Source organism: Poromitra crassiceps (genome assembly GCF_964638095.1).
Source record: "Poromitra crassiceps genome assembly, chromosome: 23".
NCBI classification, from domain to species: Eukaryota; Metazoa; Chordata; class Actinopteri; order Beryciformes; family Melamphaidae; genus Poromitra; species Poromitra crassiceps.
In genome coordinates, this window is record NC_139639.1 from 20666632 (window position 1) to 20678693 (window position 12062).

Genomic DNA, 12062 nt, shown 5'->3' on the forward strand with positions numbered 1-12062 from the left:
AATCAATAGGGTTTCTGCCCTACACTTCCCACAACTCACCTATCAAAACAGAGTGGGCGGAGCCTTGATTTTCTGTTGATGTAGATCAAGTTTGTCTTTTCTTTGTCTGTTCAGCCATGGTGGCTATCACAGCTTAACGTTCTGTTGATTAACAAACCAGAAAGGTAAAACACGGCACTTCCTATGTGGCAGAGGATTTTTCCCAGGAAAGAGCTACCAGAGACAGGCTGTATATATCAGTTATATCAGTCAGTAGAGAGTGTCCACACAGACATGTATTCACATGGAAAAGCAAAATGCTGTGTGTGTATAGTTCTTATCTTTTTTCTATATTTGTATTGTTGCTGTAATATTTTCTGCTGTTTCTGTTCCACTGCATGGGCCTTAATGGAGCCAGCACTCAAAGTCTTCACTTTATTATAACCGAATACAGTAGTTGTTATTGTTAATATGTTGATTTTGTTACCGGCACTTTGGAATTTTGTTAAGAAAAGTGAACTACAGATGTAATCATTATTATAATCAATAGGGAGATGATTCACTGTTGTCCTCCACAGTGCTGACATACTGCTTTAACACAATGATTGGATGAAGTATGTATGTAGATGGGAAGATTGAGTCTTTTCCCGGGTTTAGTGATTGAATTTGTGAAAAAAGTTTGTTTTTCAAAGATCAATAAAGTTTTTTTCCCCAAGAATGAATCAAATGTCTTCTGTATATATTCATTCCAGGAAGTCAAAAAGCTGCTAGAGAAAATGTGAAACTAACGTGATAACTGAGTGGATTTTCACAACAAATGCAATCTTCATAGAGCAGATGGGGAATCAAAAGTCAAATCAGCAAACACTAGTGAAGATGGAAAGACAATCCTGTTGTAAATGTAACTAGTTAAATGTATGAAGTCAATGTTTACTTTAGATGGAGACAGGGCCGTAGCCAGGGTTCCGAAATAGGGGAGGTCCAGCAAGGGGAGGCGGATTCGGCGGCGCCCATTAGGGCGCCGCCGAAAAAAAATTGAGTTTTTTCCCCCCCCTTTTTAAGCCATATTTAGAGTAATATATCATTTTAAATCAACATTAGGATTATACTGTTGTGATGTCATTATTCAGTATATTCTCTTTCATGTCACCACCTGCTCAGCTCTCCTGTCAACATAATTGTAACTAACAAACACAAACTGTTTTAGCCAAATTCATATCAAAATGACACCTACAAACACAGGTACACAACCCAAGCCGTACACAACACACAAAGTCATCATCGATAATAAAAAAAACATACAGAGGGACATTTATTTATTCCTGATAGGAACGATTGAAAAATAAAATAAAATATATTATGTTGTTTTTAACTTTACACCACCTCTTTTTGTTACTTATTGGGTCATGAAACTGAAACCATGCATATAGCCACCTGCATACCTGACTTCGGGAGCTTGGCAATTGGCATCATGCATGATTAGCCAGTAGCATCCCAACGTGTCACACAGGTAACATTACTTAAGAGACAGACTAGACACTTACTTTCTTGGTTGTTGCTAAAAAATCTGTCAGTGTCACTCACTGTCTGTCGTTCACTCGCTCACTGTCTCGCAGCTCGCTCACCTTCAATTATCTCGCCAGGCAGACAGACAGTCATCACTCACCACCATGCTACTGCTCTCTCGGAATCAAGTTACCGCGGACGCGGCGTCAGATGACTTCCTGCCTGACCTGCCTTTCGTTTCAAAATAAAAGCGATCCCGTGTTTTTCATGCTTTTCCATGCAGATTGTTTTATAAAAAAAAAAAAAAAAAAAAAAAAATTCCTCTGAAATATTAGGGGAGGTCCGGACCTCCCCGTCCTCATAGCTAGCTACGGCCCTGGATGGAGAGACTGAAGGTCAGTGTGGATGGACAACACCCCCCATGTAATGTCCCAGGAGAGAGAAAGAATGGAGGATGATGTCTGACCTCTGACCAGTTTGTGACTGCCACCAAAAAGCTGAAGGCCCTCCAGCTTTTTGTCTGTGATGATGTCTGGACCCACTGTGTTCTCTGAAAGACTTATGCAAGAATGAAGCGGTCAACAACTAAACCTTGATTATAATCAAACCTTATCCACACAGTCCTACATTGTGGATCCTTGCTGTTCCTAGCTGTCACCAGTAGGGGTCAATGTTGCCTTCTCTGACTGAGGTTGCCCTGGCCTGCAGTAGATGGCTGTATTTTTGGATGGTTGGCTCTTCACACTAGCCTGGCTGCTTTCCTTAATTACAGAACTCTGATAGTAGAGGATACATGGAGTGAAAGCCCAAGACTAATGCTGAATATTGTAGAATTGTGTGTGTGTGTGTGTGGGGGGGGGGGGTCAACCTCTTTCCTAGGACAGAGGAGAGACACAGCATATCATGGCCAGATGATTCTAGCCCTGTCATGTGAAGCTCTCACACTTCCAAATCACACAGTCTACCAGAGGTGAAGAAATAAGTGAAAAAATGAGCAAGCCTTTTCTTTGGACTTCTTTGTGTAACAGTAGGAATGTCCTTAATATTGAAAATGAATGTTAAATGAAAACAAACAGGCCTATCTTAAACCACAAGATGTTACTGCAGAGCTGGAATTTCAAGCATTTCTATGTTAACTAAATGTGGCTATCTCCATCGCAAAGTCTGGCTGTGCATAATGGTTCTGTTTTACTCAGCGGGTCAGCACATGTCGTGGCATTACACTCCATGAAGGAAGAACTGGGTGAGTGGACAGAGAGCCTGCTTTATACTTTAAAGGTTCATTCATTCATTTTCCATCCACTTATTTCTGTTTAGGGAGCCTATCCCAGCATGCATTGGGCGGAAGGCAGGGAAACAACCTGCACAGGTGTGTGGTGACCAATAAAACCATCATAGCTTTTGTAACAATCCTATCCCTCCGCCCTCCCCATCAAACTCTCACTAACTGATATTATAGCCCATTGGTTTGAATGGGTTGGTTAATTTTATTTCCGAATTATCCCTTCTATTTGAGTAGAACATTCTAGTACTCTTTCAACCATAAGAGAGACACAGAGAGAGATAGAGATCATGGGGGGGGGGGGGGGGGGGGAGGAGGGATTGAGAGAGATATTCTAGTTTTACTGTTAAATTGACCTTTATGAAACACTTTCCACAAGCCATTTAATAGGTTTTGGAACTGAATTTTAAAATGTGAGCGGGAAATACAGGGAGAGACTAAATTGAACTATTCCATTAAATATTTGTCATAATCTTCACTTAGTTCATCTTAGTTAAAGTTGGCTAAGTGGGTGGTCTCTGTGGGCTCGGTGAGGTGGTGTGGTCCAGTCACAATTGTGATGTCATCATGGGATGTCACTTGGGCAATTTTGATGTCAGTGATCATGTCATCAGGGATGTCACTTGAGCAATTGTGATGTCATCAGTGATGTCACTTGAGAATTGTGATGTCATCAGTGATGTCACTCAAGCAACTGTGATGTGAGCGGCTGAGGTGCGTATGCGCAGAGCGGGCGATTAGGAGTTGATTTCTGTAATTACAAAATGCTGATCACACTTCTTTATATTGAACATCCTCTAAATGAGTCAATGACATTATCATTGTCTTTATCATCAAACATATCAGTGGCCCACACAAATCATTTCCTAACAGTTAGTGTTAAAAAGTGCTAGCCAAGACATTACCTTACTGTAAGAAACGCATCCCCTTTGCGAGTTGCCATGCTGTGTGTGTCTGGCAGCGTGTGCAAACAGTTTGTCTTGAATGTTCCTATCAGGCTAATGAGGCTATAGAGAAGAACATCAACAGACACAGATATTGGCTGTTATTTCTTGCCCGGGGCACACGGAATGTGACCTTGTTAATTTGCTCCTGACAGATTGAAAGGCATTTACTCAATACAGGATTTCCTAAACATGAAGCTACATGCTAAAGCAAACATACATTTTCCTTCTGACTAATGGGATAATAATTAAAACGGTAATCAGAATAGAAGAAAATCCACAAGTTGAATGGAAAAATGCACCACTTGCTTTAGATGCTTTAAAATGGATTACTCTGTACTCTGACCTTAAAGTTCTATTGTCCTCCATCATGGATAATGACATCAGCTTCTGGAAAACGACCTTGTACTTGGGCTACAAGACAATACCAACACAAAGTTGAACATCATTTGCATCATGCAGAATGATGCTCTGTAATGCTGTGGTGTGCCTCTGACTCTCTGTTAACCTGGGCTTCCCATCTTCACAGGGTGTTTTGTGGGAAGCCCAAGAGCTGTTAGACCTCCTCCAGCTGTTAGACCTCCTCCAGCTGCAGTCAAGTCAAAGGGTCTGGTCTGGGATCAAGCAAGCAGAAACCTCAGATGAATTCTCATGTTGGTGTCAATTACTGAGAAGGTCAACAGCCTAAAGACTGGACTACTTGACACGTCACAGTGATGACTTTATGGAAGCTCTCTGAAGTTGACAGTAGACAAATGAAAAAATAAATAAAATAAAATAAAATACAAATCTTAACGAATATGTTTGCTTTGTTTGTTCCGCCAAAAGAAAATCTATTATCTAGGGTTCCCCTAAATTCATATTAAAATGCAGGTCTATCTGCTTGCTTTTTAATGCTAGATCATGTATCCCACACCAACACAGAACCATTGGAAACCTTCCTCTAGTGTGTGTGTGTGTGTGTGTGTGTGTGTGTGTGTGTGTGTGTGTGTGTGTGTGTGATTTTTGCACCATGCCCTGTATATATGTTCCGTTGGACTCTTTATCTCCTCCATCTGTCTGTCTTCCATCTCAATTAGCGCACAGACTGTTGAGATATAGTGACAGAACACAGAAGTGAGTTCTCCACTCTGTGCAGCCGTGTCAGACTGCAGTGGCATACCTTGTTGGCCAGGTGGCGCTGTGCCCTCACCACATGGCTGACCACTGTGGCAAATGAGGTGTTATGTGGCAGTGGCAGAATGTTTTCACTGAATCCTGGGAAGTGCTCGACCTCAGCTGCCAGCTGTAGGCAGGCCTTCCTCATGCTGGCTACTCTGAGAAGAAGGCACACTACGGAGACACACCTCTCAAATCTCTCATGCGACCCAAAGCCGCACAATATTTGAAACTAAATGCTTCAGTGCCGACAGTTTCAAACAGTTTTAAACTAAATGCTTCAGTGCTAACAGTTTTAAACAGTTTTAAACTAAATGCTTCAGTGCCAACAGTTTTAAACAGTTTTAAACTAAATGCTTCAGTGCCAACAGTTTTGAACAGTTTTAAACAAAATGCTTCAGTGCCGACAGTTTCAAACAGTTTTAAACTAAATGCTTTAGTGCTAACAGTTTTAAACAGTTTTAAACTAAATGCTTCAGTGCCAACAGTTTCAAACAGTTTTAAACTAAATGCTTCAGTGCCGACAGTTTTAAACAGTTTTAAACTAAATGCTTCAGTGTCGACAGTTTTAAACAGTTTTAAACTAAATGCTTCAGTGTCGACAGTTTAAAACAGTTTTAAACTAAATGCTTCAGTGTCGACAGTTTAAAACAGTTTTAAACTAAATGCTTCAGTGCCGACAGTTCTAAACAGTTTTAAACTAAATGCTTCAGTGCCAACAGTTTTAAACAGTTTTAAACTAAATGCTTCAGTGCCGACAGTTTTAAACAGTTTTAAACTAAATGCTTCAGTGTCGACAGTTTAAAACAGTTTTAAACTAAATGCTTCAGTGCCGACAGTTCTAAACAGTTTTAAACTAAATGCTTCAGTGCCAACAGTTTCAAACAGTTTTAAACTAAATGCTTCAGTGCCGACAGTTTTAAACAGTTTTAAACTAAATGCTTCAGTGTCGACAGTTTTAAACAGTTTTAAACTAAATGCTTCAGTGCCGACAGTTTTAAACTGTTTTAAACTAAATGCTTCAGTGCCGACAGTTTTAAACAGTTTTAAACTAAATGCTTCAGTGCCGACAGTTTAAAACAGTTTTAAACTAAATGCTTCAGTGCAGACAGTTTTAAACAGTTTTAAACTAAATGCTTCACTGCCGACAGTTTTCCAGCAACAGTGGCAGCTTGGACCGATCCCTGACGCCTCTTCATGAAAGATGCAGCTGACATTTGAGCTACCCACGGGACTTGAGCCATCTTCTACGACCTGAAACAATCCATAATGACCTCTTGACCTCTGACCTTCTCAGTTGTCAAGTTGCTCGTGGAGTTGAGCTGCGAGCGAGCGGGTGGAGCTCTGGAGGGAGGCCAGTCTGCTGAACTTGTCCTACCGTCCATCTGGAAGGGCAAAGGAAGAGGACAAACCACCTAGTTAAATCAACGAACTTACTGCACATATCAATTTCATAACAGTCAAAATGACAGCCGTGGCCGTAATACCTCTAAAAACCATAATACCCTGATATTGTAGAACTACAATCATATTGTTTACTTCATCCGAGTAATTGATTCAACACGTTACGTTCTGGGGATAGACTGGATTATTGCAATTGTATTCATTGTTATTTTCTGTGCTTTTGTTTTGTTTTGTTGATGCCAGAAGAAAATGATTTTGCAAGGACTGCTTTGCAATCAGTGACAACAGAACACATTAGACAATATGTGTGCCCTGCAGAAAATGGCTTTGTAACGCATTTGAATAGTAACAGTCTCATTTCTTACGAACTTCTTAAATTGTCCTACGTAAGAACTTCTTAAGCTATATAGGGTCTAACTTAATCAACTTTAGGCATACTGCCATTGAGGCTAGATGAAGAGGCTATAGGAGGCAACCCATCTACAAAACCTATTTACAGGTAGGACAACTATAGGTCAAAGATGTAAACATTGGCTGGTGTTTGTTGTTGTCTGTCATGTCTGTTGTAAATAAGATAGTCAAGTATAGGCCTATAGCTTATTTTCTTTGCTAGCTTAAAGTCCCTGGAAACCAAAATCCACAAAAACCTTCTAACTATTAAATGTAGGGTCTTATGTGAGTAATTGTGTGCCTCAGAAAGTAGCAGACATTACTTTCAACCCAAAGCCCCAAAATCGCCACTTTTCTACAAGAACTGGATTTCCACTTCCTCATAGAAGCGAGCGGTGCTAAACTGAATGATCTTATCACGTCATAAGATTTGGCCAATCACAGCGCTCGCTCAGTCTGTCTGTTTCCCTCCCGCCAGAGCCGTACCTCCCGTGCATCTCTCTCTCTCTCTCACTGTCACACGCACGCTTGCACGCACGCACACACACACACACACACAGTAGTGCTGTGCAATCGCAGCGGCAGTCTCTCTTCCTCTCTGTCAATGCGCCGAGCAACGAGCGAACACACACACACACTCCATCTCTCTTTCCTTCTCTCTCTCTCCGTTTCCCTCCCTCTCTCTCTCGCACTCTCTCTCTCTCGGAGGAGCTGCAGTCCTGGCTGCACGCACACACACGGGACACGCCCACACAGTCCGCGGAAGAAAAGAGAGTCTAAAATCGAATTGATTCTCATGACTTTTGTCATGACTGTCAAACCTAAATTTATATACTTTGCAACGTTCATCATCGTTCAAATTTGGCTGGTGGCTTATTAACATAGGTTCTTGTGATGTGATGAACTCAAAATGCTAAATAATAAAAATATATTTCTGGTTTCCAGGGACTGCTAGCAAAGAAAACACCAAATAAAGATGTACAATGAATGTTAGGTGTAGGGGAACCTATGTAGACTTTAAACTAGAACCTACTTGTCTAAAATGTGTTTATATTAGAGGCTTAACTTTTCACTGTAGGAATTTTAAGACAGGGGAGGTTGTCTTCAGGTTAAGCAAAAAAATCAAAAACTTTCATTTCAAGAATACGTAATAAAATACGTTTTTTCTTAGGAAGAAACATAAGAATAAAGTTAAGAAAATACATAATACTGTCTTTGAGAATAGCCTATTTTTGTATCTTTTTTCTTAAGACTAAAGTTAAGACAAAAATGGCACTTGAGAAGATTTTTTTTCTTAAGGTTTTGTGAATCCAGCCCCAGGTCTGTAGGTGGACAGCAGCTAAACTGATAGCCGTAGTAAAGTTTATTAAAACACTACTCCAGAGAACAACAGGAGTATCATGACTTCTCATGGTGTGAAAGCCATAATTTGTGTGTGTGTGTGTGTGTGTGTGTGTGTGTGTGTGTGTGTGTGTGTGTGTGTGTGTGTGTGTGTGTGTGTGTGCGTGTGCGTTTGCGCGCGCGCGCGCGCGCGTGTGTGTGTGTGTGTGTGTGTGTGTGTGTGTGTGTGTGTGTGTGCATGCGTACCTGCACAACTAGAGAGAAACATCTAGCCTAACCATGGAGAAGTAGTGAGGGGGCAGCTTGGTTATCCTGTCACTTAGTGACTCCACTCCATGCACCCAACCTGACATGCTGCCTTGTAAGTCTACCGTGTTAAAGATGTACTCCCACAAACAGCGAATAAATGTTATTCGTCAACTAAACGTTGATTTATCTAACACACTTAATAGCAAGGCGCGTGTTTGAGAAGATGAATAGGAGATTAGTGCCTAATAGAACCAATATCAGACCTCATGCCCCATTCAGCAGCAATTCCTCACACTTGACATTTCCTCAAGAACAGATGCTGCAGGCTTGGGATATAGACAGGGATGCAAGATGCCATCTGCAGCAGGCTCTCTCTCTCTCTCTCTCTCTCTCTCTCGCTCTCTCTCTCTCTCTCTCTCTCTTCCACCACGCAGTGATGCGGTTCGCGCCCACGTCCTCTTGATTCGCCGTGACGTTCACACCCGGCTGATCTCCGTCATGCTTTTACCGCGCTGCTTCAGGACTGCTGCTTCCTGCTCTGCCGCCCGCCACCAGCTCTCCCTTCTTGGCAGTGCTCCTGCGGCTCCGCACCTGCGATCTGCTGCCGCACTGCAGCCCAAGCGGACTCGGTCCCTTGGGTAGATGGCTGTGGAGAGATGTTTTGTTGAATTGCAGCCACATAGGCCGTCTTAGCATGGTTTATTTTTGTAGGTGCAAAATGAGCCACAACAACAGATACATGGGGTAGTGGTTCCCCCATCTGGGTTCATCATCATGCCTCCCCTGGTGAGCATTAACTGAGTATTCCCAATATGCATTTCGGACCAATATGGTTCTTCTTTACCATATACACAGGCAGGTTCAATTCTATTGCTGAGGAGGAGAGACTTTGTACTGTATGTGAATTAGGTGTTGTGGAAGATGAATTTCATTTTTTGTTTCATTGTACGCTATATGAGGAACCAAGATTATCTCTATTTCAGTTAATGCAAAATAAGAAACCGGAACTATTTTGGTCAGGAGATGATGCGAAGTTGGAATGGTTGTTCAGAGATGAAGTCTTCAGTTTGGCCAGGTTTATTGGGAGGGCTTGGAAACTCAGAATGGAGAAGCTGTTCATCTGAATATATAACTCTGTCTTGTTTATGTTTGAGCGTTTTGTAGCTTGTTTGTTGATTTGTTTGTATTGTTGAACTTGAATGATTTGTGTCTTGTAAGCCCAGACGGGCTGGGCACCTTGAATATGGTGCATGACACAGAAATAAAAATATCTATCTATCTATCTATCTACACAGCTACCGCAGGAATAGCCTCCTCTCCCTTCCGTCCGAGGAGTCTGGCGCCACGGAAACAGGCAACAGGGATAAGCCCTCCCCTGCTCTACAGCTGCTCTCCCATTGGAGCGACTGTTTCGGTGGCAGCCGGATGTCCGCTCCCGGCTTATTACAAACTCTGTGTGTGTCACTGTAAATAGTGCCCTGCCGCCTCAGTGAAAACAACAACGCTAACTAGCTAGCAAGCTAACGGCAGAAACCTACACGCTAGCTCGTTGCTACACGCTGAAAACGGCAAGTTGGATTGTTGAAAACTATTTTCCAAGGGCACTGCCGCTAAGCGCCGCCCATCGCAATCCCACTATGGAGACTTGCAGCGCCAGACTCCTCGGACGGAAGGGAGAGGAGGCTGGCCAACGAGACTACCGCAGGAATAACTCGGGAAGACCTGGATGTTAGCACTTCCGGTTCCTTCGTCTAAAAGTCCATGGGATTTTTCGTATGGGGACTTTGGTTAAATGCTGGTCGGTGGTTAACAAAAGTTTATGAAACAGCGAACCTTGTGTTCAGCAAGATAGTCTTCACAAATGAGGACCACTTTTATGATTTTCGAAGCATAGCCCTAGGTAGCCTACATGTAAATGCATTTTTTAATGGCGATTTTCAGAAAGCGCTTCAAAAGTCATAAAAGTGGTCCTCATTTGTGAAGATTGTCTTGCTGAATACAAAGTTCGCTGTTTGATCAACTTTTGCTAACCGCAGACCTTATTTCATGTATTTAACCAAAATGCCCATACAGAAATCACATTGACTTTTAGACATGGGATCCCAAACTAGCATAGCTGAGTTGGCCTACAAAAAGATGTTATCCGTGCGGTACTCTGTTGGTTGTGGCTGTCATTGATTTGAGTATACCTATGTCTGACACACCTCCTGGGGTAGGCCTAATAGCCCATCGACAAGGGACTTCCAGAGTTCTCCGTCATTTGCCATCTTTTCTATATCCCATGTGCAGTAGCTATCCCCACTCTCTTGATGACTTGATGTCTTTGGCTGGCCTCTTTTCCTCTTTCCTCGAGTATAATTACCCATTCATTTATTACAAGCAGCTGATATTTTCCTACCGAGATGAACCTGACGTAACAAAGTAGGCTACTGTGAATAGGTCTGAGTTTCTTCAGTCATGGGCATCAATCAGGTAAAGGTCACTGGCGTGTCTAAACAGTCCAATTTTGACGTCGTAATATTGATCATTATTGATCATGCACGCACGCTCGCGCACACACACACACACACACACACACACACACACACACACACACACACACACACACACACACACACACACACACATACATATTTGGAAGAAACCAATAAACCATACTATACCAACCATAAAAAATGAGGGGAGCATTGATGGCTCTAAACTAGGCCATACGTGCGTTTGTGCCGGCTAGTTTTGGTGACAGCACCAACAACAAATCATTTATCACATGATAAGGACTCCCTTGAAAACAAGATCTCAAGGGGCTATCCTTCTAATAAATTGTCTACAAGCGGGTTTCAAAGTTTTGGTCGTTTGATAGTCTATTAGATAAATGCAGAGACTTCACCAAGGTGTTACGGTGATAAAACACCCCAGAGAGAAAAAGTAAACTAGAAAGAAACTGGAAAGAAAAAGTAAGCTAACCACAAGCTGTGGTTAGCTTACTTTTTGAGTGGTTAGCTTACCTTTTGAGTGGTTAGCTTTCTTGATGAGCTTACTTTCAGCTGAATTGCTGGTGACACCATCACCCGGCTGGAGTCGAGATGAGACGGGCCAGTTCACACCGCTGCAACTTTTACCTGCAATGTTCTAAAATGGTTTTGTCTCGTTGCGAATCATTGGTGTGTAAACTGGGCTTAAGGCTACCTCTGATTGGTCTATCCTCTCATGCTACAAATTAACTTGTGAAACAGGACACCTCGTGCTACAAAGGACACTCACCATGTCACACATAGAAGCAGCTGCACTGCTTAAAAAGAACGAGTAGCCTAAAAATTACGTTTGCAATAGGCCTAGATCTTGAACTAGAATACAGTGGTTGCACACACACACACACACACACACACACACACACACACACACACACACACACACCTACACACACACACACACACACACACACACACACACACACACACACACACACACAAAGAAAAAACAGTGGCTCATGGACCTAAGTGTATGAGTAATGATTTTCACTTAGCCATTAATATTTCATTTTAATTGTGCACAGCTGTGCTCTGCGGCCACAGTGTGCATTTGTGTATTGACAGAAACCTAGTAGGCTCACCTGTCGAGTGTGTAGAGATTAGTCCTTCACGTGGCCGACCCAGGTTAGAATCCGACCCGTGTTCCTTTGCCACATGTCATCCCCGCATTCCCCTCTCTGCCCACCTTTCCTGTCATATCCTGTCCTATCCAATAAAGGTGGAAAAATGCCCCAAAAATAATCTAAAAAAGAAAAAAAGGGCTAAACCAACCATCCACTA